The sequence below is a fragment of the Schistocerca piceifrons genome, chromosome 8 (assembly GCF_021461385.2).
Source record: "Schistocerca piceifrons isolate TAMUIC-IGC-003096 chromosome 8, iqSchPice1.1, whole genome shotgun sequence".
NCBI lineage: Eukaryota > Metazoa > Arthropoda > Insecta > Orthoptera > Acrididae > Schistocerca > Schistocerca piceifrons.
Genome location: NC_060145.1, coordinates 501,477,532 through 501,493,429, shown reverse-complemented (window position 1 = coordinate 501,493,429; position 15,898 = coordinate 501,477,532). Strand labels below are relative to the sequence as shown.

Genomic DNA, 15,898 nt, shown 5'->3' with positions numbered 1-15,898 from the left:
ATAAAATATAATGATTACTATAAGAATTTATATAAGAATGAGGTATGAGTATGAGATTTTAAAAATATTGTAACTGCTGTGTCGGCTACTGTTCGAGAGAGCACAGACACAAACGAGGAAGGAGAGTAGCCGCGATGGCCGGTGGCAGGTATCCGAAATCAGTAGAGCACTTTATTCCTAAAAAGGGAAGAAACACAACTTATCCTTATGAAGCGGCTTCCTGTGTCTCCTGCATACAGTTATACTGGCACATTATTACTACTCGCTGAACGCAGGCTAACTATCGTCTTGCTCTTACTCAGTCCCGATATGCCCCAAGTCTGCGACCGAACTGCGAGGCCGACCGGCGATGGGCGGCTGGTTAAAGCAGCGTTGACACGCGGCGCCGGATTCCTGGCGCTGGCGCAGGCCGCTCTTTCCATTGGCGCGCAGGTCAGAGGCTTCTTGTCGTTTGCGCTGGTCGGTGTGCTGTCCATACTTTAGGACTTCACAGTAACCCATGAAAATACCATACACATTATGTTATATAATACACTACTGACCATTAAAATTGCTACACCACGAAGATGACGTGCTACAGACGCGAAATTTAACCGACAGGAACAATATGCTGTGATATGCAAATGATGAGCTTTCCAGACCATTCACACAAGGTTATCGCCGGTGGCGACACCTACAACGTGCTGACATGAGGGATGTTTCCAACCGATTTCTCATACACAAACAGCAGTTGACCGGCGTTGTCTCGTGAAACGTTGTTGTGATATGCCTCGTGTAAGGAGGAGAAATGCCTATCATCACGTTTCCGACTTTGATAAAAGTCGTATTGTAGCCTATCGCGATTGCGCCGTGCTGGATCGTATCACTAGCAGTCGAGATGACAGGCATCTTTATCCGCATGGCTGTAACGGATCGTGCAGCCACGTCTCGATCCCTGAGTCAACAGATGGAGACGTTTGCAAGACAACAACCATCTGCACGAACAGTTCGACGACGTTTGCAGCAGCGTGGACTATCAGCTCGGAGACCGTGGGCCGGCCGGAGCGGCCGAGCGGTTCTAGGCGCTACAGTTTGGAACCGTGCGATCGCTACATTCTCAGGTTCGAATCCTGCCTCGGACATGGATGTGTGTGATGTCGTTGGGTTAGTTAGGTTTAAGTAGTTCTAAGTTCTAGGGGACTAATGACCTTAGCAGTCAGTCCCATAGTACTCAGAACCATTTGATTTGCAGACCATAGCTGCGGTTACCCTTGATGCTGCATCACAGACAGGAGCGCCTGCGATGGTGTACTCAATGACGAACCTGGGTGCACGAATGGCAAAACGTCATTTTTTCGGATGAATCCAGGTTCTGTTTACAGCATCATGATGGTCGCATCCGTGTTTGGCAACATCGCGGAAGCGTGTATTCGTCATCGTCATTCGTCATCACCCGGCGTGGTGGTATGGGGTGCCATTGGTTACACGTCTCGGTCACCTCCTGTGCGCACTGACGGCACTCTGAACAGTGGACGTTACATTTCAGATGTGTCACGACCCATGGCTCTACCCTTCATTCGATCCCTGCGAAACCCTACATTTCAGCAGGATAATGCACGACCGCATGTTGCAGGTCCTGTACGGGCCTTCCTGGATACAGAAAATGTTCGACTGCTGCCCTAGCCAGCACATTCTCCAGATCTCTCACCAATTGAAAACGTCTTGTCAATGGTGGCAGAGCAACTGGCCCGTCACAATACGCCAGGCACTACTCTTGATGAACTATGGTATCGTGTTGAAGCTGCATGGGCAGCTGTACCTGTACACGCCATCCAAGCTCTGTTTGACTCAATGTCCAGGCGTATCAAGGCTGTTATTACGGCCAGAGGTGGTTGTTCTGGGTACTGATTTCTCAGGATCTATGCAAGCAAATTTCGTGAAAATGTAATCACATGTCAGTTCTAGTATAATATATTTGTCCAATGAATACCCGTTTATCATCTGCATTTCTTCTTGGTGTAGCAATTTTAATGGCCAGTAGCGTAACTATCTGACACTTGCTGTGATACAGAGATGTAATTTTACAGTTAATATAACGTCCTTGTATCTCCTACCTCGTAAGAAGCTTGCTACGGACTTGGGTAGGTAAATGAAAACTAAAATAAAATAAATGAAAACCATAAACGGGTTTCGAACTCGGGACGCGAAACAGATAAGCCGCAATGCTAAGCACTGTGCCACCATTTCTGCTGAGGTTATCGCGACCTGAGACACACATAAGACATTGTAAACTCTGGCCGTCGCTTTCTCAGAAACAACTGCGTGGTTACGGATAAGCCGAGACACGTGTTCGCTCATCTTCACTCCTGTCTCACCGAGCGAAGTTTCTGGGAAATCCGGTTATGGCAGTTGCTGTGTTCTTCTCGTGAGAGTAGCCAAGAAGCTACAGGGCTCTAATTAGTGACTCTGGAGTTTTGAGAAGCTTAACCATATCTCGCGCTGAAAGCAAGACTGGCGACCTTTTTACACTAGTACAGAGACATTGAATTTTTGAGTTGATATTGCTAAATTAATTATAAATTATATATATATAGGTAAAATAGTATATTATTTAATTACATTTAGTATCATGAGAATTAGAGTAACATATAAATTTGCTACTTGATCTGCAGATAGGTGTACTAATATTATTTGCTTTGGAGGCTGGAAAGTAATTTTTGGAAATTTTTCAGGAAAGGGGTGTTAGCTAATTCTGTTTGTTCGTTAAGGATATAGTCTGGGGTGCTGTTTTTGTGTGTGTGTATTTCTAATTCTTCTAGTATATTCATAGTGGCTCCTTTTTCTGCTAGATTCAAAATTTTTAGGTTGTTCTCAATGTTTCCCATTGAATGGTTTTCTTCAGTAATGTGGGCTGCAAATGCTGATTTGTTCAAGTTACCAAGTCTGAGAGCATCAATATGTTCTTTGTATCTAATTTCAAAACTTCTGCCTGTCTGTCCAATGTAGAATTTTGGGCATGTATCACATTTGAGTTTGTATAATCCTGATTTACAGTAGGGACTCTTGGAGGTATTTACATCATGGATTACTTTTTGTTGTAATTTATTATTTGTGGAAAAGCTGATTGTGATATTTTCTTCTTTTTAAATAAGTTTTCTATTTGGTATGAAAGTGGGCCTATGTATGGGAGAGTAGCATATTTAGGTTTGACTTCAGTGGCACGCTGATTTGGCTTGACGTGACTGCTGTGAAGTGGATCTGTGGTTTTTGTCTGCATTTTGTTGAGGAGTTTTTCTATCATTGTGGGTTTATATCCATTATTGTGAGCAACTGTTTTAATTATATTGATTTCATTTTGTTGGTCTGTGTCACTCATTGGTACTTTTTTAATTCGGTGTAGCATCGTTCTGAAATATGCCATTTTTTGTTGGCGGGGGTGGCAACGAAAATCTGTAATGCAACCATCTGTGTGTGGCGTGTTTATAATTATGTATTATTTATATTTTAGGACAATTAATCTGTAAAAAACACACCACATGTCATAAAGAAAGCATGTATACCGTCTGAGGATGAATCACAACTATTCGAAACCGGTAACGGTACTCTTTCAATAAAGGAACTGAAAGTAAATTTGTGGCTGGTTGCTGTCCTAACACCATCAACATTTGTCTTCAAACAACAGCCACGGTCTCCATCATGTCAACATATGACAAAATTGCAGGTAAGCATATTTTAAAGCACCACATACGAAAAGCTTTTTTTTGTGGCGGTGTTCGTAGCGACAAACAATTCGCGGTAGAAACGGCTTACGAAGTCACCGCCACACTTTTAATAGCGGGCCGACCGGTCCTCTGGAACAGTGAACAGAAAGATGAAAACCCAAACACTCTGATTAAATAAAAGTCGGTACTTATCTTTATTGTCGAAGATACAGAAACACAATAGTGAACTCCGTGTCTACAGAGATCTGTCTAGTTCGAGTCGGAGCGGCTAGGTCAGCGTCGGCTGACGACAAACAACAACTCTGCTGCGATGAACACACAACTGACTAGCAAGTACACAATTCGGTGGCGAGTATACAACTGAGCGGCGAATACAGAACTGTCCTAGCGCTCGCGACTCCAGCGCTTAAGAACCCAGAAGCCAGCGGTGGCGCGCGCAGACTTGCGGCGATTTGCTGTCTCGCTGGCGCTGCTTATGCGGACGGCGTCCGGACTTTGATGCTGCCAACCTTCTGGCAGCGGGCTCGTGTGGCATTACTGGCTAGGATATAACACTCCTCCCCCCCAAATCGCCGCACCGTCGTTGAATAATGACGTGGCGAGCGTCGACGGCGGGGGAGGGGTCTGGCCGCAGGCGTAGCAGAAGAGACCGGGGCGGAGACTGTTGTCGGTGGCAGCCCCCGGTCCGCACCCCAGCATTGGCTGCGCGGGGCCTCGGGAAACACCGACTGAAAACCGAGGTCAGGGTGCACGCCTGCGACCACGGGCGCAGCTTCTGGTACTGGACGCGACGGGGCGTCGGGACCCACGAAGAGAGGCAGCGTCTCCTGACGCTGCGTCGACGGCTGCTGAGTGGGCGCCGGACAAGGCGCTGCGGTGTCAGACTCCTTGGGGGTGCCCAAGGAAAGCGGCTGCAGGACAGGCTGCACAGCCACCGCTTGGGAAGGCGGCCCGGCTGAGGGGTCGACGTCCATCAGCTCCGAAGGCGGCGGCGACTGAAGAGGGACCGCAGGCGCCGGAGCGACCACCTGGGGCGCTCCCGGATGAAGCTGCGCGGGAGGCATCAACGGGACGGGCTGTCGGCGTGGTAGCGGCGACGGCTGCTGCTGCTGCCCTGGGGGCGGCAGCGAAGTCGGAAGGCGCGGCTGGAACCCGCCGCGGACCAAATCTGTGGACAAAGAACGAGCGGCAGAATCCGGGCGGCCAGCGCGGCGCAACTGGTTCTGATGCCTCCTGTGCACCCCAGTAGCACCTTGAACAGTATAAAAACCGCGACCCCGGACACTTATCACGGTACCACGTTCCCAACGACGGCGACCGTGATAAACTCTGAAAAAAACGGCGTCGTTGCGCTGAAAACGCGTGCGATGCTCAGAAGCGGCGGGTCGATCCGGGGGGTGCAACAACCGTAGTAGGGTGCGATGACGACGGCCGTGGAGAAGCTCCGCAGGCGAAGGGCCGTCGCGTGGCGTGGTCCGGTACGACGACAGGAACGTGATGAGGGCCTACTGACGAGAGTGCGTAGCACGAAGGCGGTCCATATGATCCTTGAATGTGCGTACAAAACGTTCCGCTGCACCATTCGATTGAGGGTGGAACGGCGGAGTAAGAACATGGCGAATGCCATTGGCAGAACAAAACTTTCAAATTCAGCAGAGGTAAATTGTGGTCCATTGTCAGACACTAAAACTTCTGGAAGACCCTCAATACAAAAAATTGAAGTCAACGCCTGTATAGTTTGTGCAGACGTTGTAGACTGCATGGGCACAACAAACGGAAAATTACTAAATGCATCTATCACGATGAGCCAACGAGAATTCCAATATGGACCAGCGAAATCAATATGTACTCGCTGCCAGGGACCGGCAGGGCGTGCCCACTCAAAATAGCGTTGAGGCGGAGCAGCTTGGTGTTCGGCACACGTCGAACAATCTGTAGACATCTGCGTAATCTGCTTATCAATGCCGATCCATGTACAATGACGGCGGGCAAGCTGCTTGGTGCGGACCACTCCCCAATGACCTTGATGCAACAAGGCGAGGACCTTGGATTGGAGCACTTGGGGAACCACGACACGAAGCTGGTCATTCTCGGTGCGTAACAGCAGAACTCCGTGCGAAACAGACAACAGATGGCGTTGCGGATAATAGCGACGAACCACAGGATCCGATATGTCCTTTGCCTTGGACGGCCAACCACGTTGAACAAAACGTAATAGTAAACTCAGATGAGGATCCGTAGCTGTCTCACGTGCCACCTGACGATAATCAATCGGAAAATCCCGGAGGAATTGATGCTCATCGGCGTCAATCTGATGGCAAGAGTCCTCAAAGGAATCGAAGACATCATCCGCAGCAATCGGCAATCTAGAAAGCGCGTCAGCGTTTGCATGCTGAGCTGTAGGGCGATACAGTATCTCATACTGGTATTGTGATAACAAAAGAGCCCAGCGTTGTAGTCTCTGAGCTGTCCGCTGAGGAACTGGTTTAGACGGATGAAACAGTGACGTCAAGGGCTTGTGATCTGTTACTAAATAGAATGGTCTACCATAGATGTAGTGATGGAATTTTGTGACACCGAACACAATAGCCAACGCTTCCTTGTCCAATTAGCTATAATTACACTGAGCTTTGGTTAGCAATTTAGATGCGAACGCAATAGGACGTTCGGTGTTACCGACTCGGTGAGACAACACAGCACCGAGGCCGAAAGAAGAGGCATCACAAGCTAACACCGGAGGCTTGTTAGGGTCGTAATGGACCAGACAACGATCATTCAATAAAGCCTCTTTAAGCTGCTGAAAGGCTGATTGGCAATCAGCTGACCACACAAACGGAACATTCTTACGGCGGAGACGATGCAACGGTGCAGCAATCTGTGATGCATTAGGTATAAACCTAATATAATACGTCAATTTGCCAAGAACTGCTTGCAATTCATGCAGATTGCGAGGGGCGGGCAAATCACGAATAGCTGCTAAATGTGACTGGGAGGGATGAATGCCTTGAGCATTAATAACATGTCCCAGATACTCCATCGCCGTAAGGAAAAATGAACATTTATCGATGTTGCAACGTAGGCCTGCCTGAGACAACACTTTAAACAAACACTCCAAATTACGGAAATGTTCAGCAGGCGTCCGACCGGACACAACAATATCGTCTAAATAGTTGCAACACGATGGCACAGTAGCCAGAAGTTGTGACAAAAAACGCTGAAAAACAGCTGGAGCTGACGCACAACCAAAAGGCAAACGCAGAAAACGGAACAACCCCAACGACGTGTTTATGACAAAATACTGTTGTGATTGCTCGTCGAGGGGCAATTGCAAATATGCTTCACGGAGATCAATTTTGGAAAAGAAACGAGCTTCCCCTAACTTATCCATCAGCTCGTCCGGTCTAGGCAAAGGAAAAGAATCAATGACAGTCTGAGGATTAACTGTCGACTTAAAATCAGCACACAAACGTAACTTGCCAGACGGTTTCTTTATAATAACTAAGGGAGAAGCCCACTGGCTCGCTGAAACAGGTTGAATAACACCGTTGTTTTGCCAACGACGAAGTTCATCTTCTACAGGTGCCCGGAGAGCGTGAGGCACTGGACGAGCACGCAAAAATCGAAGCTGAGCATTATCTTTTAACGTAATATGAGCGACAAAGTTCGCAGCACAACCTAGTTCGTCTTTAAATATGTCACTGTATCGTTTACACAAATCGGTTATGCTGTCTTGAGGAACAACAACAGAATTAATTTGCAACACATTGTCTTGGATAGACGGGCCAAACAAGTCAAAACAGTCTAATCCGAAAATGTTTACACTGTCTGTAGCGCGGAGCACTGTGAATGAAACTGTTTTTGTATTGCCACGGAATGTGGCTGGCACGCTACATACACCTAACACAGGAATTTGTTCTCCACTATAAGTAGCCAAAGAATGTTTTGCCGCTGAAAGTTTAGGGCGGCCGAGAGCCGCATACGTAGCACTATTTATGAGAGTCACAGACGCACCAGTGTCTAATTGAAAATTGAAGGTCTTATCCTGGATGCGTAGCTTCACAAATAGTTTATTACACTATCTCTGGATCGGTGCAGTGGAGGCGGAAGACACAAAATCAGCGCGTTTAGCGCGTGTTCGCTGCTTACGACAACTCGTGGGTTGGGCGGGTGGAACAACAACTCCCGCTTCACTTGCAGTCTGTACATTACTTTTTACAGCGTTTGAATTACGCCTGGGTCGCATGGCAGAGGGCTGGGTGGATGGCTTATTGCGAACAAGTTTATTACCCACACGAACCGTGGAAGAGTCTTTAAACGCGACCTTCTGGGCGGGCTGGCTTTGAAGAACATGAATATCCATGGGCTGGGCAGCACTAGAATTGTTCTTGCGTTTACGCAAACAAACAGTCTGGATGTGTCCTATCCTTTGACAAAAGTGACAAACCGCGTTTCTCAACGGGCAACATTCACGAGGATGAGCAAGAACACACTTACGGCAAGACTTAACTCTATCATTTTGCACACGCGGCTGACGAATGTGTTTAACATGACGCGGCCGGCTTGTGTTTACAGTCTGACTCTGCCGGTGGGGCCGCTGGCGTGACATAACTTGCTTAGCACAGGCAATTTGAGAAATACATGGCTGATCTAACTCACACTCAGCATAGTCAAAAGTATCTTGGGCTTCAATGATGTTCATCACAGTCTCTAATGACGGGTCAGGCAACTTTAAGATAGCAGCACGAATACGAGAATCTGCAATGTTTTGAGTAATAGCGTCTCGTAGCATGACATCACTGTAGGAAGCTCCACACGCACAATTAAATCGGCACTGACGGGTGAGGCCCCGTAAATCTGTTAACCACTGTTTATTAGATTGATGTGGCAGTTTCTTTAATCTGAAGAACTTGAATCTGGCTGCTGCCACATGAACTCGCGACTCGAAATACTCAGCAAGCTTGTTAACAACAACGTCATAGTCTAAAGCTTCTGGCTGGGATTCCGGGAACAACTTACAAAGTAGTCGATAGATTTCCACGCCTGCAGTGGAAATTAAATAAAGCTGCCGCTCAGTACCTGTGATTTTGTAGACTGTCATGTGCGCCTGCAACTGCGCGAAATATTCTCGCCATTCTTCTCTTGATGCATCAAAACCACGGAAACGTGGTGCTGCCTGTGCTTGTTCCTTTTGTGTTGGAGGATTAGCCGCTTGTTTGGCGATTGCTTCCACCAGACTTTGTATTTGCTGATTCTGTAACAAGATCAACTGTTGTAATTCGGCAGACATAGTGAACACAAATTAAACCAGCCCCCAAAAGTTTATCGCTATAATTAGTATAACCAGAAACAAGTTGAACCAGTCCTGCACACGAGTTCGGAAGTCCTCGTCGCCAGTTTTGTGGCGGTGTTCGTAGCGACAAACAATTCGCGGTAGAAACGGCTTACGAAGTCACCGCCACACTTTTAATAGCGGGCCGACCGGTCCGCTGGAACAGTGGACAGAAAGATGAAAACCCAAACACTCTGATTAAATAAAAGTCGGTACTTATCTTTATTGTCGAAGATACAGAAACACAATAGTGAACTCCGTGTCTACAGGGATCTGTCTAGTTCGAGTCGGAGCGGCTAGGTCAGCGTCGGCTGACGACAAACAACAACTCTGCTGCGATGAACACACAACTGACTAGCAAGTACACAATTCGGTGGCGAGTATACAACTGAGCGGCGAATACAGAACTGTCCTAGCGCTCGCGACTCCAGCGCTTAAGAACCCAGAAGCCAGCGGTGGCGCGCGCAGACTTTGCGGCGATTTGCTGTCTCGCTGGCGCTGCTTATGCGGACGGCGTCCGGACTTTGATGCTGCCAACCTTTTGGCAGCGGGCTCGGGTGGCATTACTGGCTAGGATATAACACTTTTAACCACCGAGATGTTGTTTCCTTTTCATTTTATCCTGACAAAGCCTACCAAAAACAGTATAGATCTTCAAAGTGCAGGTCATTTGAAAAAGCATATAGTCATAGTACGTAAGTTATAATATAAAAACCACAAAATACGGGCCTCAGCTGCAACCAAATTTTCGATACATAAATAAATACTGAATTGCGAGCGAATCAAATAGTAACATACGACAGCAATCTTGGATGGGGGGAACCCCATCCAGCTACCTACCAAAACCTCATTGCTTCCATGCCAGGACGCGTCGCCGCTGTTATCCGTGCCAACGGAGGACATACCGCCTATTGCATGGGTGGTCATAATGACATTCTGTCTGATCAGTGTATGTGAATATTGGGAAAAGGCGGATTCTAGCGCAAAGTACTGTTATCCAAGATGGTGGCGATTACGTCATCCAAGATAGCGGCGATCACGTCAATCTAGATGGCGGATTTTGGCGGGAAGTTTGAATTTTGGTAGGAAAATGCCACGGCCCCCTCGCCCAGAAAAATGGCGCCAATTTCAAATTCCAACATGATAATGTGTCACACCCCAGTTATCTCTACTAAGCAAAGAAAGTGGCGGGAATAGGGACTTCTCTTTATTATTTAAGCAGTTTCAAACATGTGTTCGCCACGGGGTCTCGACTCCAACTGGCTTAGTTCATATCGTCGCCACCAGACAGCCCCACTGTGACATCAGTCGAGATGGTTGATTTTGGTTGGAAGATACGACACTTGGTCTACCTCCACTAACATAACCCCCCCCCCCCCCCCCCCCCCAGAAAATGGAGGGAAGTTCAAATTCCAGTACGATAATGGCGAGAAAAAGGGAATTCCCTTTATTATTTAACCAGTTTCAAGCAGATGTGTCCACCACGAGCTCCAGAGCCCAACTGGCTTCGTTCATGTCCTCGCCGCTAGAGAGCACCCCGTGACGTCAGATCATGACCCAAGTACCGGTATTCAAGATGACGGCACCCACTGTGTTCACCGCAAGTTCCATAGCCCAACTGACTTAGTTCATATTGTGCCCACCAGAGGGCGCTACAGTAAAGTCACGTGATGACACAAGAGGTCTGCTCTCTCTCTCTCTCTCTCTCTCTCTCTCTCTCTCTCTCTCTCTCTCTCTCTCTCTCGCGCGCGCGTGCGCACGTTATAACATGCCCCACGCCACTGGTCCGCGGGCGTTCGACCACTTACGTCACACACCCTCGGCCGACACCTGCATACAAGTGATTGACTCCACTCTATTTATTTTCAAACAACTTATTTAATGATAGACTTTGTATCTAGCACACAGATACAAAAGATGCACCCTTATGTGCTCGGGGTCATGTTTCACAGCCCACAGACACGCAACCAAATCGTAATTTCAGTACACAATAGCAAACTCCTCCTAAATAATTCTTCACACTGATGTGTAGACACGCTCAGTGCTCGTGAACTGTCCAAATAGCCCATAGCATGGCCCACAGAGCCGCTCACGAAATAATGCAATCGATGCGTGCAAACACAGTCCACCTCCCCCTCTCCAGTAGAGTATACCGGAGGTGGCGATAAGTGACGCATCAGTCAGATGTCAAACCGCGCACAGGCCCCTGCTCGGATTCCACAAGTATGAGGTGGCGGCACCCCCATTCATACGTAACACCTGAGAAATTCCTATCCGCTAGACACCGATGATGACGTGATCGCACGTACGGTCGACGTGGCCGTCAGCTGTCAGAGCACTCACAGACCTCCATGTTGTGCCACGCGCCACAACCCCCGCGAAGTGAGGCAGCCGCAGCCCGGGTCCCGCACGCTCTGTCACAGACCCCGAGCGGGCGTCGTCCAACACTGAGAGTTGCATGCCTCTATACAGTCACTGTTATACTGCCATAGCATTCCAAAGCGCGTTCACGCCAATCTCATATTCGAGGCACCTCCAGGCGCCACTTGCCTTTGCCATTGAAGGCAGAACAGCACAGAGCGTGTTGACACACGCGTTCAACCGCACGTACCCGCCCCCAGCGTGACTGACACATCGCCATCTAAAACATTCTCAATGTTATTCTTACGTTACATGACTTTGTGATATATATATATCAGTCAAGTCCAGCTCTCCCTAATTTTATAGCGCCCCAGAAATAGTTAAAGCTCGCTTTCTTGTTGTCTCAGCTCGTATGCGCCAAAATTTCTACCGTAACAGAACCTGTTTACCAAAATATCGCCGAATCCAGTCTTCCTCCCGGACATAACGTGATAGCCTTCCTACTCTCAGCATGCATAACTGTTCTCACCGGACGGCCGGTGTGACCGTGCGGTTCTAGGCGCTTCAGTCTGGAACCGCGTGACCGCTACGGTCGGAGGTTCGAATCCTGCCTCGGGCATGGATGTGTGCGATGTCCTTAGGTTAGTTAGGTGTAAGTAGTTCTGAGTTCTAGGGGACTGATGACCACAGATGTTAAGTTCCATAGTTCTCAGAGCCATTTGTTCTCACCGCTCCTATATCCCACCACAATCAATCGAGCATTCTCACTGGCTCTTATCGTATTTACCAGTCGAATTACTAACGCCGTCGGTATCGAAGCACCATCCACCATTTCTTTCTGGGGCTTTCTGTCGTTATTTTGCAAAGATTGCTAAATTGCACCGACAGTTCTCTCAATGTATACACCCCCAACCTCTTCTTTCTTTCTACAGACGCTACACTCAGTGGTAACAAACTATTTTACACTGATCACCATTTGGCACTGACAACTAAACATCGGAAAGTTGTCTACAGGTCATCAAATACGTACGATATTAGCAGGAATATTGTCGTGTCAAACCGATCTCCAACCAGGGAATATGTCACCGAGTACCGTATCGATTTAGTAAAAATGAAATTCATATCCCCCACCATACCAGATCATCCCCTTTACATCAGCGAACCGAAGTCACTCTCAGAACTGACATGCAAAGGCGGGCTCGTTTCCCCTTGATACAAACGCATTACTGTTTCCGCTTTCTTGCTCGCATTTGTACAGATATCTCCAGACTCGTCGATTACAAGAAAACCCGTATTTTCGCCGTACTTCTCGATACAAAGCACACAGCTGTAGACTCCCTATCGCTGACGCAACATAATGCACAAGATACAGACTGTAAATTATTTCTCCACAAACACCAAACTGTAGCGAGGTGCAGCGTGCTGTTAACCATTGACTAACTAGAAACAAGTAGAGTAAACTTGAAACCTCCCCTTAGAAAAATTATAAAAGACTGTGCTGATAAACCCCTTACGTTATTTGATTTTCAAACAGCTGAGCAGAACTGAACGCACTCTGACATTTCTCTCTTTACTTATTGTGATCAGCACTACACTGACACACAGTATTTTTAGCGCAATGTGCGGCTGGTCCCGGAGGAGGTTCGAGTCCGTCCTCGGGCATGGGTGTGCGTGTTTGTCCTTAGGATAATTTAGGTTAAGTAGTGTGTAAGATTAGGGACTCATGACTTTAGCAGTTAAGTAACACAACATTTCACACACATTTTATTTTTAGCGCAACGCAATCTGACTTTCAATAATCCCTACAAAAGAATGGCCGTGACTAACAGTAACCTATACCTTTCATGAATCACTTACCTCACAAAAATCTTCGTTACTCGAACTACTGCAAAACAGCGAGCGCCAATACTGCCAGCTAAATAAAAGATTCTAACTACTGAAAGCACTAATTACTGATAGGCATGTATAGCAAATGAAAGATTTTGATAGAGAACAAACAATGTATTTGCCTCAATAATTTTCAAAAGTCATCATATATATAAAGGTCATGATATAAAGTATTGCAAATTTACTCTTTCTGATGGAAACAAGTCCAGATCGTCCGCTCTCAAAACTCCGCCATCTCTCTCCCCACATCCTCCACTGCTGGCGGCTCACCTCCAACAGCGCAACGCTACGCGCTGTTCACATCCAACTGCCCAGCACTACAATAGCAAATATTCCAACAATGCAAACCAGCCACAGACTTCACACAGCACAGTCAGTGATTTTCATACAGAGCACTACGTGGCGTTACCAACTTAAGAACCTAAACAGCCTACTTACAAACTGATATTCCACTCTCGAATACCGAAGTAGGTGGTCTAACAGTTTCCAGATGATCAATATTCTTTACAAACCAACTAGGGTCTTTCCCACATCTAGAAAACAGGCAAACGAGTGTCCAACACACCAGTCGATGATCCCTCAACTAAATAAAGACACCAAATGTGCAGAAGCAGTCGACCGAACAATTTACATGGGAGGGAATAACACTCCACTGCAAACGCACCATCTTCTCAAAGTTACACTTGATCACGAAAGCCGCCCAGCACATACTAAGTATTGGTTCGCTATTCTGTCGTCTAGAAGATGGCAAAGTTAACTCTGATACATTCCTACAATCAAACAGGCCTCTACATTCTCATGGATGCTTCTGTTAACAGGAAATGTGAATCAATGCCACCACAGACTTAGCATACACAGACACATTCTAGAAAACCCCTCACATATATCTTCTATCATTATACTTACAATTAAATCTTACGCTCGCGGTTTCAACTGAACCGTATTTGGCAATGACCGAATTATCGGAAATAAACCCTGTTGTCGGCAGTTGTCTGGAAATAGCTGTACCTTCCTTACAACTGGACATACTCTCCCCATTGCTATCACAGTACTCCAAGTCAAATCCATACCCTCCCTAGAACAGCACATAGACATTTCCTTTACACAAACACATATACTTTATAAACCTGATGCTCAAATGCGATCATATCACACACTCAGCACTAATACTAAGTATAATATTACCTCGTCAATAACTGCATGAGACGATACCAAATAATACTAATCGAAAATCAATGATGAGTTTGCATGTTTCTTAAGTTGTTCTTTCGAGTCCACCCTGTCATAGACGTAATAGAGCAGATGTTAAAGAAAAAATCCCCATCCCAATGACTACTGCATATTACTCTCACAAGCGCTCTTCGTTCTACAGGTGCACCCAAGTATCCATGTTAAAACCTATAACCGCTTTACGAATCGAGGTACCACATTACCTTGAATGAGGTGGCGTTTTCTGGACAAATACCATGAAGGTGATCTTAGAAATGTGTGTATTAACAGTCAACGATGCAATCTCGCGATAAAATCACTGAACTTTGAAAGTGATTCCGCTAAGGAACATGGTATGTACGCGGTGTTTGCGACTCCATCCCACCGCACCCAACTAGGTAATTGATTAGTTTTTGCAACGCATTCTGTCTCAAGACCATATCCGAGGTTCCTCGATATATACGCTGAGTTATAGGCGATGACAGATATTAGTAGTAGATGATGTGCTGATTGAGTTCGTAAGAAGAAAAATGTACACTAACTACTCAGACCTCTGGCGTTACGCTATATGTTACAAATTACGTCCATTCAAACACGTACTTGCATAGGCTCACACCCACAAGTCAATCATATTTCACGCACTCTCATATCTCGAAACGAGTCACCTTTCCTGAACCTAGTCTCTACAGTAAAATTCCAACGTCGTTTTAGTCACCCCCTACACGTCGTGCAACTGATCCCATTTCTACAGCTTCGCATGTGATCGCTCCAATTTAAGTCTGAACTGGACACAAGTCGGAGAAAGACATATCCACCACCTTCAGCAACCTCTGTAGAAACAGAACGACCTGCAACAGGACCGTGTTTTGACCATTCAGTGGATATGCACGCAAAAATTACGAACTATAAAAGCTCATACGAATTAAAGTCACCAAGGCACCGGTGCGGGCTCATTGACACATAGCTGCGGTCAGCCTCCAGCGCGGGGAAACAGATTTCACAATACTTCTCACAATAGTGTAACGTGCAGCCAGCCGAGCATTCCTAGAGGTATAGCCCCTTCCTCACCGGCTCTCATCTCAAACTGCTGCTCCTGCTGCTGCTGATGTATGACACGATTCTATTAAACATACAGACACCGCCGAGGCCACTTTAAAGTTTGATCACCTGTACTCTAGGTGAATTATCGTATGATACGCTCCCTCTGGTCCTGTTTTGTTGTCTCAAACACTGTTTTCTAACACGCTTTTGTACAAAGCGAAACATTTCGTTTTTCTGCCACGAGTTCCATGCCTGTCTCATGTTCTAAACTAACCTTAAGACGTCCAAATTGACGGCCTATCACAGAAAACTAGACAATGCGCTGTGGAAATCATTTTGTTACTGCAACAACCATAATACGCCACACATC

General features: G+C 46.7%; 1 protein-coding gene across 2 annotated transcripts in view; it reads left to right on the top strand.

Moving 5' to 3' along the window:
* Window positions 1-15,898, top strand: part of LOC124711530 (F-box/LRR-repeat protein 3-like) — a 327,166-nt gene that overhangs the window by 103,217 nt on the left and 208,051 nt on the right. The gene's annotated exons all lie outside the window — the stretch shown is intronic.